Here is a 16492-nt window from a genome sequence, read left to right as displayed (position 1 = left end):
CAAAGACCCTTAAAATCACCAAGGAACCAAAAGACCCCGAAGACACAAAAACCCCGAAGACTCAAAAATCCCTGAAGACCCAAAAATCCCTGAAGACTCAGAAGACACAAAAGTCCCTAAGGACCCAAAAAACTCAGAATACAAAAGACCCAAGGACCCGAAGATCGAGGGCCCAAAGATTTGGAAAGCCGAGGCTTCAGACTTTGGCATGTTCACAAGGCTGTACAGTCGAATAAACTGCTCTGAGCCGTCATTCTTAATGGACCTTTCTACTAGTCTTCCTAATAAAAGGGGGCCATCTTAATTTTGAGTTTCTTCTTGGTGCTAAAGTTTATTATTGTGCTCAAAAACCACATGTAAAAGTGCATTTCATACTTTTACCCCACGCCCACCAAACCAAAAGTGAGGTTGAGGAATTGCTTCATGTCCTCTGTGCGTCTGTCTGTAAGCGTCAGTTGATGATGGAGGTACAACTTGTTTATATTGAATGTTATAACAACAACACTAATCGGAACATGAATAGGAAGACATGTTTGCCGTTTAACCGTTCTTTGGCTCTGAATTTGGCCTGACGCTCACTCACAAAGGAGCGAGGTATTAGGTTTACTCTGTCTGCCCGTCAAACAAAACTGAAAACCATTCCAAACAGGAAACCTACTGTTTTTAGGGACTTTATAAAGAACACAAACAACAGGCACAAATAACTGATGTAATGTGTCAGATCGGGTGATGTAATAGCCGCTGCATAAAAAGCCAGCAAAAACACGGAATTAAATTAATTTATACACCTTTAAATAATGGAGAACACAAATCACCTTTGTAATAATGTAACCTACCAAAACCATGTTATACCGATAGATAGCACGAGGCGGTGTGGCATGTGACAGGGTCGGGATGAACAAGATGCCGATTGAGCGTGGCGCACTGCTTTATTAGTATATCAAAGTCCGCGCAGCGTGCTCTCGCGAGATCACAGTTGATCCCGTCCGAGCGGGAAGGGCATATGGTCAATAACAAAACACGGGCCAGGAAGATAGCATTACATATGCTCTCCTTCAGAATGAGAAATCAACATAAAGATAAAGTTTGTCCGGATATTTTACAACACGGCCCGAGCGAGTAGTATAGGCAACAGGCTCACGGGATTGTTCATCGAAAGCAACAGGGGATGGTGGGGGGCAGACAAGAAACATTATATGGTGAGCCTCATCGGTGGCAAGAGAAGAGGAGGAAGCGTCGGTGTGCTCATCACAGTTCAAGCTTCCAAAATCTGGCTCACGCACACAGGCCAGCTTACTTGAAGATCTGAGATGTTGGCAATTCCTGCGGAACAAACAGTTGGTACAAGTTTAGCTGCACTCTGCAAGCACATTGTTAGGTGCTCTTCTTCCAACCAACAACTGAGCAGGGGACAACCCGGACAAGTGTCGTCCTTCCAGGTGAGTGGTGCGGTTGTCCCCCAAAACCAAACACTTTTCCTCTGCTTTCTTACACAATTTTCTTTACAGTCCGCACTGCTCTTTCAGCTTCACCGATAGCACGAGCAAACTGAGGGCTTGGAGTAGTTTGGTTAATGCCGCAAACAAAGCAGAACAATTTGAACTCACTGGACACTAACTAACAAGGACGTATTATCACTCCGAAGACCCTCAGCTGTACCCAGGGCCGGATTTAAGGGAGAACCAACGGGACATTTGTCCAGAGCCCAAACTCCAGAGGGGGCCCACAAAAAACATACGACACATTTATTTCTTTATCAAGCTAGCATTATTTATTCCCTTGTTGTCTCAAAGTTAGCAGAGATGGGAGACGGGAATTCAAGTTCCAATATAAATAACCCAACGTTTAATTAAAAATACAAACAGTAATAATGGCCAAGCAATGAGTGGCATACCATACGAATCACATGACCTTTTGTGGGAGGATCTGCATTATCATGTCAAAATGACGCAATCACCCAACCACGAACGACGTACAATTGTTTCATACAGTAGGCTGAATCTTATTACAACGGAACAAATTTTTTGGTTCTTTCACTTCATGCTTGCTTGTCCGTCGTTTGTTTGCCATGCAGCCTTTTCCTTTTAGTTTTATTAGTCTAGTTGCCAGATTGATGACCTTGTTGTTGTGAGAAGTGTATTGTTTTTTGATGGTTTCTTATTAATATGGATCTATAGAGAAAATTTAGCTTGGTTGCCAGATAGGAAACCTTGGGGAAATCCCGTAATTGGAATAAATCCAAAATAGCCGCCTCAGATGGCGGTGGATTATGACTTTTTAACCAACGAACTTACAATCGCATATGATATGTGTTTTCCATATATTTTTGACCTCAGGAATCGATATCTGGAGGCAGTTTTGTGATAAAATTCAGGGTAAAAGTTCAAATTCAAACTCATTTGCAGCCAAAAATAGAAACAATACATTTCACATAAACAAGGCCAATCATTCTGACAACTGGATTAGCAAATAGTTGACAATAGATTCCTATTAGGAATAATATATATACGTATATATATATATATATATATATATATATATATATATATATATATATATACAGTGGAACCTTGACTTACGAGTGCCCCAACTTACGAGTTTTTCGAGATACGAGCCGTCGCTCGGGCGGTTTATTGCTTTGAGATGCGAGCCGAGATCTGAGTTACGAGCTTTCGCCACCCGGTCACGTGGTTATCTTGCCGTGCAAGTACAGTATCTCTGCCGTATAGCGCTGCATTTTTGTTTTCGCATGTTGGTTATTTTGAGTTTACGCCACCAGGTGGGTTCCGGTCACGTGGTTATCTTGCCGTGCAAGTACAGTATCTCTGCCGTATAGCGCTGCATTTTTGTTTTCGCATGTTGGTTATTTTGAGTTTACGCCACCAGGTGGGTTCTGGTCACGTGGTTATCTTGCCGTGCAAGTACAGTATCTCTGCCGTCAACTTGTTCAGAGTGCCGGCGATAGCTCGCCTTCTCTTTGTGGAAAACACGGTACTGAGAAGAAGAAGAGGATGATGTGCTTGGATATAAAACACGCAATCGTCGAAAAACATGAGCGAGGTGTCGAGGAGGACGTATATAACGGCAGAGGAGAAGAGCATGCCAGGCCACAACTTGTGGATATAAAACACGCAATCGTCGTGTTTTATATAAAACTTGTGCTTGGATATAAAACACGCAATCGTCGAAAAACATGAGCGAGGTGCCGAGGAGGACGTATATAACGGCAGAGGAGAAGAGCATGCCAGGCCACAACTTGTTCAGAGTGCCGGCGATAGCTCGCCTTCTCTTTGTGGAAAACACGGTACTGAGAAGAAGAAGAGGATGATGTGCTTGGATATAAAACACGCAATCGTCGAAAAACATGAGCGAGGTGTCGAGGAGGACGTATATAACGGCAGAGGAGAAGAGCATGCCAGGCCACAACTTGTGGATATAAAACACGCAATCGTCGTGTTTTATATAAAACTTGTGCTTGGATATAAAACACGCAATCGTCGAAAAACATGAGCGAGGTGTCGAGGAGGACGTATATAACGGCAGAGGAGAAGAGCATGCCAGGCCACAACTTGTGGATATAAAACACGCAATCGTCGTGTTTTATATAAAACTTGTGCTTGGATATAAAACACGCAATCGTCGAAAAACATGAGCGAGGTGCCGAGGAGGACGTATATAACGGCAGAGGAGAAGAGCATGCCAGGCCACAACTTGTTCAGAGTGCCGGCGATAGCTCGCCTTCTCTTTGTGGAAAACACGGTGAGATCCTTAACATCCAACAACTAATGGGACGCAAACGGGGCGCCCAGTTTAGCGGTACACACATTGATGAATCACCCTGCCTGTGATTCACCCATGACAGGTTATAGCTGGGTCGGGATTCAAACCCAGGCTGGACAGTTTAGACTTTAGAGTCAAGTGTGCGTACCTCCAGTCCAGGCCATCCTGCCAACTTGTATGCTGCATACAGGTGAAATATAAAGCGCGAGATATTTTTATATATACTGTATATTTAAAAAAAAATTGGTGTGGTTTTTGGCGGGCTGGAACGGATTAATAGCATTTCAATGCATTTTAATGGGGAAATTTGATTTGAGAAACGAGCAATTTGAGTTACGAGCTCGGTCACAGAACGAATTAAACTCGTAAGTCAAGGTTCCACTGTATATATATATATATATATATATATATATATATATATATATATATATATATATATATATATATATATATATATATATATATATATATATATATATATATATATATATACATATACATATATACATATACATATATATATATATATATATATATATATATATATATATATATATATATATATATATATATATATATATATTGTTACGGAACCCAACGTCGGCCTCGGATCCCCTTAGAGGGGGGATTAATCCCCTCTTCTATAACTGACCGACGTGGTCCCTGGCGCTGTACAGCGACCTCCGGAAAGGCCGGTGGCACAGCCCCGTTCGTACCGCGGACAGATGTTAATGGCCGAGCGGTTTTAAGCAACCGCGGCACGAACTGTTAACAGATACTAGACCTGATTCCTGAACGTTGGCCAAATCGTGCCACGGGTATTCAATGTGGAAACCTCAAAGACGAAGGATGTGAAGAAGAAGAAGAATAAGAAGACAAAAGGCAGGAAATACGAATATGATTTATTACTACTATTTACAACCAAAAGAAACCAAGGAAGAAGGAAGGATAATAAAATAATGCAGAAAGAGGGACGGACCAGAAGGACACAGTGAAACTCTAGCTTAACTAAACAGGCTTAACTTATACCCCAGGACAAGACAAAAGACAGACTACAAGCACACTTACATGGGGGATGATGACAGGAATGGCTTGGGACGGCAGAGAAGGGTCCAGGCAGATGGTAGGCGTTGAGGTCCAGCTCCGAGCGCGCGCTCCGATCCGCGCTTTTGGGGTCGAGGCGAAAACCCGGCAAAAACAGCTCCGCGTCGGGCTGGCAGAGAGGAGCCGGCAGCTCCACGTATTCGGTTTCACACCGGCAGCTTGCTTTATCCGTCCTCCGCCTCCGAAGTTCGCTTTACACTTCCACAGAATCTGCCTCTCGCCCAGCGCACCTCCCTCAGAACTCTCTCTCTTTGCTCTGCCGTTTCTCTTGGTGTGTCTGGACTCATCTGCCGTATCTCTTGGTGTATCTGGACTCATCTGCCGTATCTCTTGGTGTATCTGGACTCATCTGCCGTATCTCTCGAAATGCTTGCGCGGGCGCTTTTATAACGCGCTTTCAGATCAACCCGCGCCACGCCCGTGATGGTATTTCCCCAGCCCTGGTTGGCTGGTCAGGGCTCGCTGGCTCCACCCTTTTGATGACGATGGGCGGGCAACGCCCGTGATTTGGCTCCTCCCCCTTCTTCTCCGAGATTACCTCGTGGCTAATGGAGTCCTGCGGCGATGGAAAACCACTCGCACCGCTGGGATGAAAACGAAAGGGGACCTAGCTTATTTGACCGGTGCAATGGAGTATCAATTTATGGAAGACACAGTCTTAATCTAATACACATAATAAGGAGATAACTACTGAACAGGGAGATCTATGATTTGGCTATGTGATTGTATATGACCTAACTAAGGGACGCCCTTTGACCTTTATACACAACAACTGGAGGAAGGAGGGTGATATTTTTACAATTCATTACACTACAATTAAAAAAAACACAGCAATTCTCAAATCCATAACAATATATATATATATATATATATATATATATATATGAATGAATGAATGAATGAATTATCGTTTTTTTTTTTTAAAGGCCATTTTCCCTTCTAGAGCAGGGGTTAACCTTGCGGGCCCCATGACAATCATGGTTCCCTGTTTTGAGGCAATGTTTTTATGGCTGGATGCCCTTCCTGGCGCCAACCCTCAGTCGCCTCTTACGATGCGATGCGCAGGGATAGTGTACCTATTCTAAACCGGGGTACCGTTACGGATTCGTAACATCCGTTGTTGGGGTTTTCCTCCACTTGAAAGATTTCTGATTCTATGTACTATTATTGTCTTCCAAAGGTTTATTGTTTATGAACAGTTATCAAAAGTTAAAAAGGTTAACTTTAAATGATACCGGAAACCGAACCGGAAGACGACGGGAAAGAAGAGGAAGAGGCTCCGCGAGCAAAGTCGGAGAAGACGCATGACGTCGACGCTCCGTAGCGAACGTGGTCTACCGAAAGTCGCGAGGTAATTTTGAGTTCCTTGAAAGGACATCCAGCAATAGGAATTACCGCTGGAATGGAGAAATCTGCGTAGCCAGGTTTGGGGCGCTGAGATTTCGACGAATCCTCGCCTAGTCGCATCGACTTAGGTACGAGCCGTCGGCCATTTTGAGCCTCGCGCTTCGGACACCTACAAAGGTTTTGCTTCGCGTCAACTTTACCCCAGCATCCTACCATCTGTCGGGGATGTGTGTGTGCGACCGCTTCGTCTCCAAATACGTGGCGGTTTGCTGAGTGAGCGGTGAAGGTGCTCCTCTGGAGGGCGCCTTTGTACAGTTTCGGCGGGGCGATCGCCATTGCCAACTGTACGCGATTCGGGTCTCGACTGGAGAGCGAGATTCGGGCTTCGACTGGATATCGTTCTAGCGACCGCTGGAGCGAATCACCTTCGCCTTGGAAAATGTTATAGAGACATTGAGGAGTGTCCTTTTCACTCGCTGGGAGCGCAGTGAGTTACCATCCTAAGCGATACGGTATATAGAGTGCACTCTTAATTGCCAACTGTTGTACCGTTATTCTTGTGTGTGATTTTTAATACAAAATCTGTTCATTTATAATCACGGTTTTATGATCACGGTGTGAACCCCGATTTAGAATAGGTACACCGTATCCCTGCGCATCGTAAGAGCGTGACCAAGGGTTGGCGTCAGGAAGAGCATCCGGCCATAAAAACATTGCCTCAAACAGGGAACCATGATTGTCATGGGGCCCGCAAGGCTAACCCCCGCTCTAGCGGGGAAAATGACCTTAAAACGATCATTCATTCATTCATTTCTTTATAATCATTGGTGTGGTTTCACTATTGCTTTCTAACACAGAATAACGTATTTTTCTGCTGGGCTTCCTCTAGGGGTTCGGAGGTTTACCGAGACCAGGAGATCGGAGAGGAACCCGTAACAGTACACACCGGGATCATTCATCCCAGCAAGCTGGTACTCAATTTTGCCGACCTTGGAAGGATGACAGGCTGAGTCAACCCCCCTGGTGTTAATTTAGCGATCGACCGGGATTCGAACCCAGGATCCTAGGATCCCAAGCCGGCACCCTAACCGCTAAGCCAACACCAGGCTATATATATACCTTTATATATTATTGCGGTTGAGAAGAGTGATGGAAATGAATGTAGAAGGAAGTAGAGGACGGGGAAGACCGAGAAAGACTTGGCTAAAGATGGTCGAAGAAGAAATGCGGGCAAGGGGGTTAACAAGGGGAGATGCAGAAAATAGGGCAAAATGGAGAAGATTGTCATGGGGACCGTAAGGCTAACCCCCGCTCTTGCAGGGAAAATGGCCTTAAAATGCCTGTTGTTGTTTGTTGTGTGTGTGTATATATATATTGTTGTGGATATGAGAATGTTTTTTTATTTTGTTGTTGTGGTAAAATGTTGTTGTAAAAGGTTGTTGTAAAATATCACCCCTCCTCCCTCCGTTTGTGGTTGTATAAAGGTCAAAGGGCGTTTCCGTAGTTAGTCCATAAAACATACATGCAGGACACGATATATCCTTTCTTTTGACAGTTATATCCTTATTATGTGTATTAGCGTAAGGCTGTGTCTTCCATTAATTGAAATACTCCATTGCACCAGTGAAAGAGAATAGATCCCCTTTCCTTCCCATCCCCAAAATCTCCATCCCATATTACATCCCCTCTCGTCACCGCTGAGCCCTCGATTGCCCATATTACCTCCGATCCAATTGCCGCCATTGACCACGAGGCAGGGTTGGGGGAAGGAAGGCGTTTCCCCACCTCGTCAGAGAGGGGAGGAGTGAACCAGCCCCGCTCGACCAACCATGAGCCAGGGGTTTGGCTACAGAGGGCGGAGGAAGAGCGGCCGGGGAGGTTCGCAAAGGTTGAGGGGCGGGGGCCTATATAACCCAAGGCAGGGGTGTGGCCAGGAGAGATGCGTTTTTACAGAGGAGAGCAGAAGACAGAAAGGCCTGGAGTTGGACTTTGAGTTGGTCTGAGTTGGTTGGGAGTCGGTCGTCAAGTGCAGAGTGGTGAAGAGTCAGTCAGTAGAGGTGGTGGTCAAGTGGTTGCGTTGGTTGCGGTGAGGAGTCGGTGGTAAAGAGTGAGGGACCAAGAAAGAAAGAGAAAGAGTCCTGAAGCACGAGAGGAAGTTGTTGGACTGGGTGGGACTAAGGAAGGAGAGAGAACCCGTCACACCAATCCCCCAAGCTCCGCGTTGGCTCCACCAAGCTCCGCGTTGGCTCCACCAAGCGTTCAGCTCCACCAAGCTCCGCGTTGGCTCCACCAAGCGTTCAGCTCCACCAAGCTCCGCGTTGGCTCCACCAAGCGTTCAGCTCCACCAAGCTCCGCGTTGGCTCCACCAAGCGTTCACCTCCAGCCATCCACCTCCTGCAATTCCCCGCGTGAGTCCGTCTTTTGTTTGTTCTGTCCTGGGTTAATTAAGTCTGTATAAGCTAGTATTTTCCCTGTGTCACCTGCGTCTTATGTGTTGTAAATAAACCTTGATTGCTTTCTTTTTGCTTGTGTGTAAATAGCCAATAAATTCAGTCGTATTTCCAAACCTTTCTTTGCCTTCTTTTTCCTCTTTGCATTCGTCGCCTTTGTCTTTTCCCCATTGGGCAGCTACGGTGCGATACGGCCAAAGTTCGGGTGGAATCGGGTGAGTTTTGTTAGGTCGCGGTCTTACACCACCGCTCGGTCTATAACATCTAACCGCGATCTATAACAATTGGTTGTCAGGAGTTGGATTCGAACCTGGGACTAAATTTATTTAGCCCAAATTTTGGAACACCAATTGTACTATTAGAATAACAATTGGTGTCGAGGAGTGAGATCGGACCCGGAGCGCGTTTACGCGCTCGAAATTATAAAGCCGAAATTTGTTTGTTGTATAAAAATCCGAATTTTGAAATCGCGCCATGGCTGTTCAAGGCGACGGGATGCCGGTGGGAGAGATAGACGGGGTAGAATCGACCCAGGACCTCGGGGAAATGTATGTGGAGGAAAGGGTGGAGGAGAGTAAAGGTGTGGTTGAGGGGGTATCAGGTGCACAAAATGGCGCTCTCGCGCACGTGGTTAAAGCGGCACCAAATTTTGCCGCGCCCGTGACCGTACCACTACCAGCGGGCTTTGATGTGGGGGACTTCATGGCGCAATTCACCGAGATGCTGAGAATAGAGGGGGAGAAATTGAGTAATAGAATTGACGCGATATTAATGAACGGAATGAGGGCCAATAATGAGGGAATGGCGAGGGACAGAGCCGCATACGAGGAAAGGGAGCAGAGGGACAGAGACCGCAAGTTGGGCGAAAGGGTCCCAGGGGTGCACGAGGAAGTAACGCGGGCCGAAAAGCGCTGGTTGAGCGAAGCGGAGGAAAGCACGGGTACAATGACGGGGGTAGAAATCGCGACCCGGGGTTTGGAAAAGCCGGCGACCGATGAGGTAGAGGGAATTTTATTAAAGCCAACGGTCGTCGAGGTGAACAAAGAAATTATGGGTATAGTTGAAATTGGAGAGACCGGGGACTTAAAGTTAAAAGAGCAACAATCGGAGGAAGGAATGGAAATTGCTCAAAGTCTAAATGCACATCCTGATGCTGTACTCGCTAATCCAAATGGAAGTTTGCAGGTTTTGGTGCAGGGAGGAAGAAGAACCCCGAAGGTGAGACGTGCTGTATATTGTGCGGGTAGATTTTGCAGGAGGATGTTTAGCGACAAAAGAATTTTCGCGCGCTTGGGATCGAGGAAACACCCGGGCGTTGGTGAAGGGTCCCGTGTGAGTGGAAATGGCACGCGTGGGAGAAAAAAGTGTGCGTCGGCGAGTGGGTGTGGTATAAAGTGTGGGAGTGAAACCGAGTGCGAGCAAGAATGCACGTCGGTGTGTACGGGGTGTGACACAGGGAGTGAGAGCAATACGGAGTGCACGCCCATGGTGAGTGTTACGGAGGACGTAACGGAGGAGAGGTGTGGACCGAAGTGTGCGCAAGAGGTGTGGTGTGTAACAGAGAGAGCGTTGGTGGAATGTACGGACGGCGTTGGAACGCCAGGTTTTGTGAGGGTGAAAGGGGTAGCGTATGCTTGTAAGCATGCAAGTGAAGCGTCGATGGTAACCGGTTTAGTGGTTAGAGCGACGGATAGCCGATGCGAGCACTCGGTGCGAGGGGTGCTTGGTTGGGTGCGAGGCCCGGCGTCGATCGAAGCTGCGTCGTTTCTCTTCGAAGCGTCGTTGCCGATTCGGGCTTGGCCCCGCCCCGCACGGTCGAGTCCGGGCTTTGTCGGGCGAGGCGACCGGTCCGGTTCAAGGGCGAGTGGGAGGAGGCGGAACGGTGCCCCCTCGTGGGGACGGGGTTCCGACCGGGGGAGATGGAGCCATCGGGCCCGGGACCGCAAGGTGCCGCGCCGAGATGGTGCGTGGAATCTCGGTCCAACCAAACCACCTCCCTTGAACCGAAAGCCGGACGGATTCAACCTGCAGGCGACCAAACCACCCGAATTCATTGCTCGGCTTTGCGAAACCGAGTTTAATGATGTCATGGCGCACCGAGAGGATGTAATAAGTAGACGGACGATGATGGTAGTGATTTGATACGAAATTTATAATAGTGGGTAGAATTGGCAGTAAATGGAAAATTTTTGATTGGTTGGAATTTAGGTGTACAAAATTGATAGTGAGAGACCCCCGATGTGGTGGGATGGCAAATCCACCATCCCTCACAGACGTGGGGCAAAGGAGCTATAGTTTATGGGGTGTATGGCAGTGAAAACTAGCCCGGGTGGGTTAGGTTATATTGTAGGGATCTAGAAGAGATTGACATTAGGTAACGTTAAGGTTAGTTAGTGACTGATACCTGTAGTGGGGACGCAGGTAGATTAGTGTGGATGATAATGACGTGGGAGCGCAATAGTTTAAAGGGACGACTGGGAAGCGCAAGTTTCAGAAGGGAGTAGTTAGCTGAGATGATGCCGTGTGTGTGAGGATTGAACAGGTGAGAATTGGACAGGTGTGATTGCACAGGTGTGCAACTGAACAGGTGTGTGGAGCAGTGTATGAGGGAGTAGTGGTGATTGTGTGTTGTGTTGACCAACTGGTCCAGGAAGAGGAGGAGGGTGCAGGTGGCACCAGGTAGGATTGCACAGGTGTGCAACAACAGGTGTATGTGGTTGTATGGAATAAATGGTATGGAGTAGTGGAATGGATGGTAGTGGAGTGAGAATGGTGGAAATTGTGGAGTGGAGTGGATGGTGCAAAGGTGTGAATGGGGGAAGAGTGGACCCCCATCACGGATACCCGGGGCGGGTAGTGTAAGTGTTAGGTAGAGGGTACAGGTAAATTGTAGTTGGATATTGGCATCTGTGGTGCGGGTGACAGAATGGTATGTGGATGGGTGCGTTGGTGTTGTGGAAATGGCTGGGCGTGTAGCCTGTTAGTGTGTGTAGTTGGTTGGGCGCTCCACCACTGTGAGGATGTCGGCCAGGTGAGGCCGCAGGTGGGCTCTGGGAGCCGGTAGTAGTTGTTGTGGATGGGGCCCGAGGATCCGGAGGACGGACCCGGGTAGCCCAGTGCCAGAGGGCACCGAGTGGGGTGACAGAGCCAGGAGGGGCCTGCCCCAGTTAGATAGGTTAGGGTGAGGAGCTAGGTAAGCTCGGGTGGCAACTGCAGTGGTGGAGGTGTGCAGGTGGGTAGACCCACTGGGAGAGGTACACGTCGCAGCCCAGAAATTGTGCTAGAGCACCGGGAGATGAATCGGGGGAGTGAGACCCCAAATTGAGAAGCACCACAGTTTGGCCAATGGGAATTGGTTTTTAGAACCCATAGTGTAAGAGGGCCAATGGTTTGGCCGGAGAAAGAACCCGGGTAGTGTAAAGTGTGTTAAAATCATTTAGAGGATAGTTAGGATGAAGGATCTCCTCGCACCATCTGCATCCACTCACCTGAGGTGACAGGTACTCCACACCATGCCATGTTTAATTATTTTTACTGTGCAAATGTTTGGAATGTGAGACGCATCATGACGTGGGTGTGACATTGTGCGTAATTCCATCTCTTCCTCCTTATGAGGATTGATGATGAATTGATGATGGCAAATTTTTGAAGTAGAGGGATTGTGGTGACGAATTTGGTATAGGGGAAATATGGGGAAGACGTGACAGTAGTGACGAATTGGTAATGTGTAGATTTTGTACATATGGCGTAAGGGCAAGGGTAGGCTAGGTGACAGGGGGGTGACGTACGGTAGGGACGAGCTTTCTCACTTCGCCCTCCGTACGCATTTTGCCTTGCATTGCCTTTTTGACGTGTACCCTTGAGACCTTACCCCTCGCTCATCTGTCTTGTCCCCCCTTTTTGTCTCCCACATGAGGACCTGAGCGCCGTTGGGCGCCGAGGGGAGCGTGCGTGGGTCGGCCATTGTGCGCCCGAAATTCCCAGAACCAGCTGTCTGCATCGATGCACCACGTTATGGACCACATGTCAGTGGCCGAGCACCACTTATGGACCCCATGGGTTGGGGCAAGGCCCCTCTGCTGGAACCGGCCATGAGGGCCCGAAATCTTGCTGGCGGACCTTGGCCACAGGGCACCGATGCCCCACAGGTGAACCACACTAGTCGGCCCTGTGGGCCATAAATAAAATCAAATAAAAAAAGGACACATTGGGCACACTTTATTGAAAATAGGCCGCCAGTAAGCAAAGCAAAAGAATGACAACATCTGGAAGAACAAATAATAACCAGCAGAGGGAGCCGAAGAGCAAGAGATCACCTGCAGGGTTTGGGTTTGTTGGATTTATTTTATTGATGAACAGTGGTGACTGCACTGATTGGTGCTTGAGGGTGTGTTGGTGCGTTATAGGTGCTTTCATGGTGCATTGATGCAGAGCAGACTGTCCTCCCCCCAGAAAGAACAATTACAGGTCCTGGGTTAGTTTTGTAAATAAAAATAGCGTCAATTGTAAATAATGCTTCCCACCGTCAGTGTGTAGTTTGAAGACCATTCCGCAATTCGGTTAACTGTGGGCGTAAGTCTGTTAGGCAGGGTGCAATGGAGCAGCGGGACACATTTATTTATGTTTTAAAACTGTCGCACTCAGGGTCAGGCTAAAAGTAGAGGGAACTACACCTACATGCCACACTAAGGTAAAAGTAATAGGCCCGGGACGTGCCTAAGGGGAGGAGGGTGCAGTGTTGTGGATATGAGAATGTTTTTTTATTTTGTTGTTGTGGTAAAATGTTGTTGTAAAAGGTTGTTGTAAAATATCACCCCTCCTCCCTCCGTTTGTGGTTGTATAAAGGTCAAAGGGCGTTTCCGTAGTTAGTCCATAAAACATACATGCAGGACACGATATATCCTTTCTTTTGACAGTTATATCCTTATTATGTGTATTAGCGTAAGGCTGTGTCTTCCATTAATTGAAATACTCCATTGCACCAGTGAAAGAGAATAGATCCCCTTTCCTTCCCATCCCCAAAATCTCCATCCCATATTACATCCCCTCTCGTCACCGCTGAGCCCTCGATTGCCCATATTACCTCCGATCCAATTGCCGCCATTGACCACGAGGCAGGGTTGGGGGAAGGAAGGCGTTTCCCCACCTCGTCAGAGAGGGGAGGAGTGAACCAGCCCCGCTCGACCAACCATGAGCCAGGGGTTTGGCTACAGAGGGCGGAGGAAGAGCGGCCGGGGAGGTTCGCAAAGGTTGAGGGGCGGGGGCCTATATAACCCAAGGCAGGGGTGTGGCCAGGAGAGATGCGTTTTTACAGAGGAGAGCAGAAGACAGAAAGGCCTGGAGTTGGACTTTGAGTTGGTCTGAGTTGGTTGGGAGTCGGTCGTCAAGTGCAGAGTGGTGAAGAGTCAGTCAGTAGAGGTGGTGGTCAAGTGGTTGCGTTGGTTGCGGTGAGGAGTCGGTGGTAAAGAGTGAGGGACCAAGAAAGAAAGAGAAAGAGTCCTGAAGCACGAGAGGAAGTTGTTGGACTGGGTGGGACTAAGGAAGGAGAGAGAACCCGTCACACCAATCCCCCAAGCTCCGCGTTGGCTCCACCAAGCTCCGCGTTGGCTCCACCAAGCGTTCAGCTCCACCAAGCTCCGCGTTGGCTCCACCAAGCGTTCAGCTCCACCAAGCTCCGCGTTGGCTCCACCAAGCGTTCAGCTCCACCAAGCTCCGCGTTGGCTCCACCAAGCGTTCAGCTCCACCAAGCTCCGCGTTGGCTCCACCAAGCGTTCACCTCCAGCCATCCACCTCCTGCAATTCCCCGCGTGAGTCCGTCTTTTGTTTGTTCTGTCCTGGGTTAATTAAGTCTGTATAAGCTAGTATTTTCCCTGTGTCACCTGCGTCTTATGTGTTGTAAATAAACCTTGATTGCTTTCTTTTTGCTTGTGTGTAAATAGCCAATAAATTCAGTCGTATTTCCAAACCTTTCTTTGCCTTCTTTTTCCTCTTTGCATTCGTCGCCTTTGTCTTTTCCCCATTGGGCAGCTACGGTGCGATACGGCCAAAGTTCGGGTGGAATCGGGTGAGTTTTGTTAGGTCGCGGTCTTACACCACCGCTCGGTCTATAACATCTAACCGCGATCTATAACAATATATATATATATATGTATATGTATATGTATATATATGTATATATATATATATATATATATATTGTTACAGACACGACTTTGATGTTATGGTGGGCCGAGCGGAATGGCCGCCGTGTCCGCACAAGTTACCCGATTATACTCGAACCTTGGCCGAGTCGCGCTACGCTAGATCAATGAAGGAAAAGGACACAACGGCTGGGATTAAAATGACACGACACCAGGGATACGGTTCTCAAGACCTCCGGAGGAGGTTATAATATGGCGGAAGGTTAGATTACAGGAATGAGAGGGACAGCATAGAAAGATAGGCACTTAGACACACTTATCTTATTCCCGACAGACCACAGATAAACGGGACAAAACTGACTCACACGGGGATTGATGGCAAGGAGGGGCAGGTCTTCGATGGCTCAAGGTGCACCTTGGCTCAGGGGCAAAATCGACCCGGTCCGGTCCAATGATGCGGGGAGGTCGCTCAGCGCTCGGAGGTCGCGACTTGTCTTCTCAAGCTGGGGGCGCATCTCACGTCACGTCCGGTCAGTGGCTGCGTATATCCGGCGGGAAGTGACACGCCCTCGGCTCGTTAGCTCCGCCCCAGATGGAATCGGCCCGTTGCTTCTCATTGGGTGCGGGGGTTACCGGCTCCGCCCTTGACGAGGGGCCGACAGGCAGCCCCTTCGTGGTAACCCCGTCGGCGCACATGGGTAATGGCGGCTAACCGAGCCGGAGTGAGGACGCACACTCCCCGCGCCGCGCCGCCCCCCTCTGTTGTTGTAGTTGTTGTTGTAGTTGTTGTAGTTGTTGTTGTTGTTGTTTCATGGGGAAGATGGGAGGAGGTATGGGGAGGTCCTAAACTCACTACTGGTGCCATACAATCACATTCTGGTGCAACGAAGAGTCAGAATTAATGGAAACGAGTCCTTAACTGACATAGACTAAGAATAACTAGCAAGATGTCCGAAAGTTGTCTACGTGAGATGCGGTGGACCTGGGCACGACATTTAATGGGGGGAAAAAGGGGAAGGTCGGTTCTACAGAGTGTTATTTACAGGCAATGGGACTAGGGAATGGGGGATTGGGGATAGTTGGGGAGTATTGGGGAAATAGGGGAATATTTACAAGCGGATATGGAGGCCAAATGCCATATCCGCAACAATATATATATATATATATATATACAGTGGGGAGAACAAGTATTTGATACACTGCCGATTTTGCAGGTTTTCCCACTTACAAAGCACGTCAAGGTCTGTAATTTTTATCATAGGTACACTTCAACTGTGGAAGACGGAATCTAAAACAAAAATCCTGAAAATCACATTGTATGATTTTTAGGTAATTAATTTGCATTTTATTGCATGAAATAAGTATTTGATACATCAGAAAAACAGAACTTAATATTTGGTACAGAAACCTTTGTTTGCAATTACAGAGATCAGACGTTTCCTGTAGTTCTTAACCAGGTTTGCACACACTGCAGCAGGGATTTTGGCCCACTCCTCCATACAGATCTTCACCAGATCCTTCAGGTTTCGGGGCTGTCGCTGCGCAACATAGACTTTCAGCTCCCTCCAAAGATTTTCTATTGGGTTCAGGTCTGGAGACTGGCTAGGCCACTCCAGGACCTTGAGATGCTTCATACGGAGCCACTCCTTAGTTGCCCTGGCTGTGTGTTTC

At 47.8% G+C, this 16492-nt stretch overlaps 1 protein-coding gene across 1 annotated transcript in view; it reads right to left on the bottom strand.

The window, feature by feature from the left end:
- Window positions 1-655: 655 nt before the first annotated feature.
- LOC137439701 (uncharacterized) overlaps window positions 656-16492 on the bottom strand; it is a 35384-nt gene continuing 19547 nt past the window's right edge. The window contains exon 2 of the mRNA XM_068135718.2: window positions 656-1323. The gene's annotated coding sequence lies outside the window, so the exon portion shown is untranslated. The remainder of the gene's footprint in view (window positions 1324-16492) is intronic.

This window comes from Myxine glutinosa, chromosome 14, assembly GCF_964187855.1.
Source record: "Myxine glutinosa chromosome 14, kmMyxGlut1.1, whole genome shotgun sequence".
In the NCBI taxonomy this organism is placed as follows: Eukaryota; Metazoa; Chordata; class Myxini; order Myxiniformes; family Myxinidae; genus Myxine; species Myxine glutinosa.
This window is presented reverse-complemented; position numbering and strand designations above follow the sequence as displayed.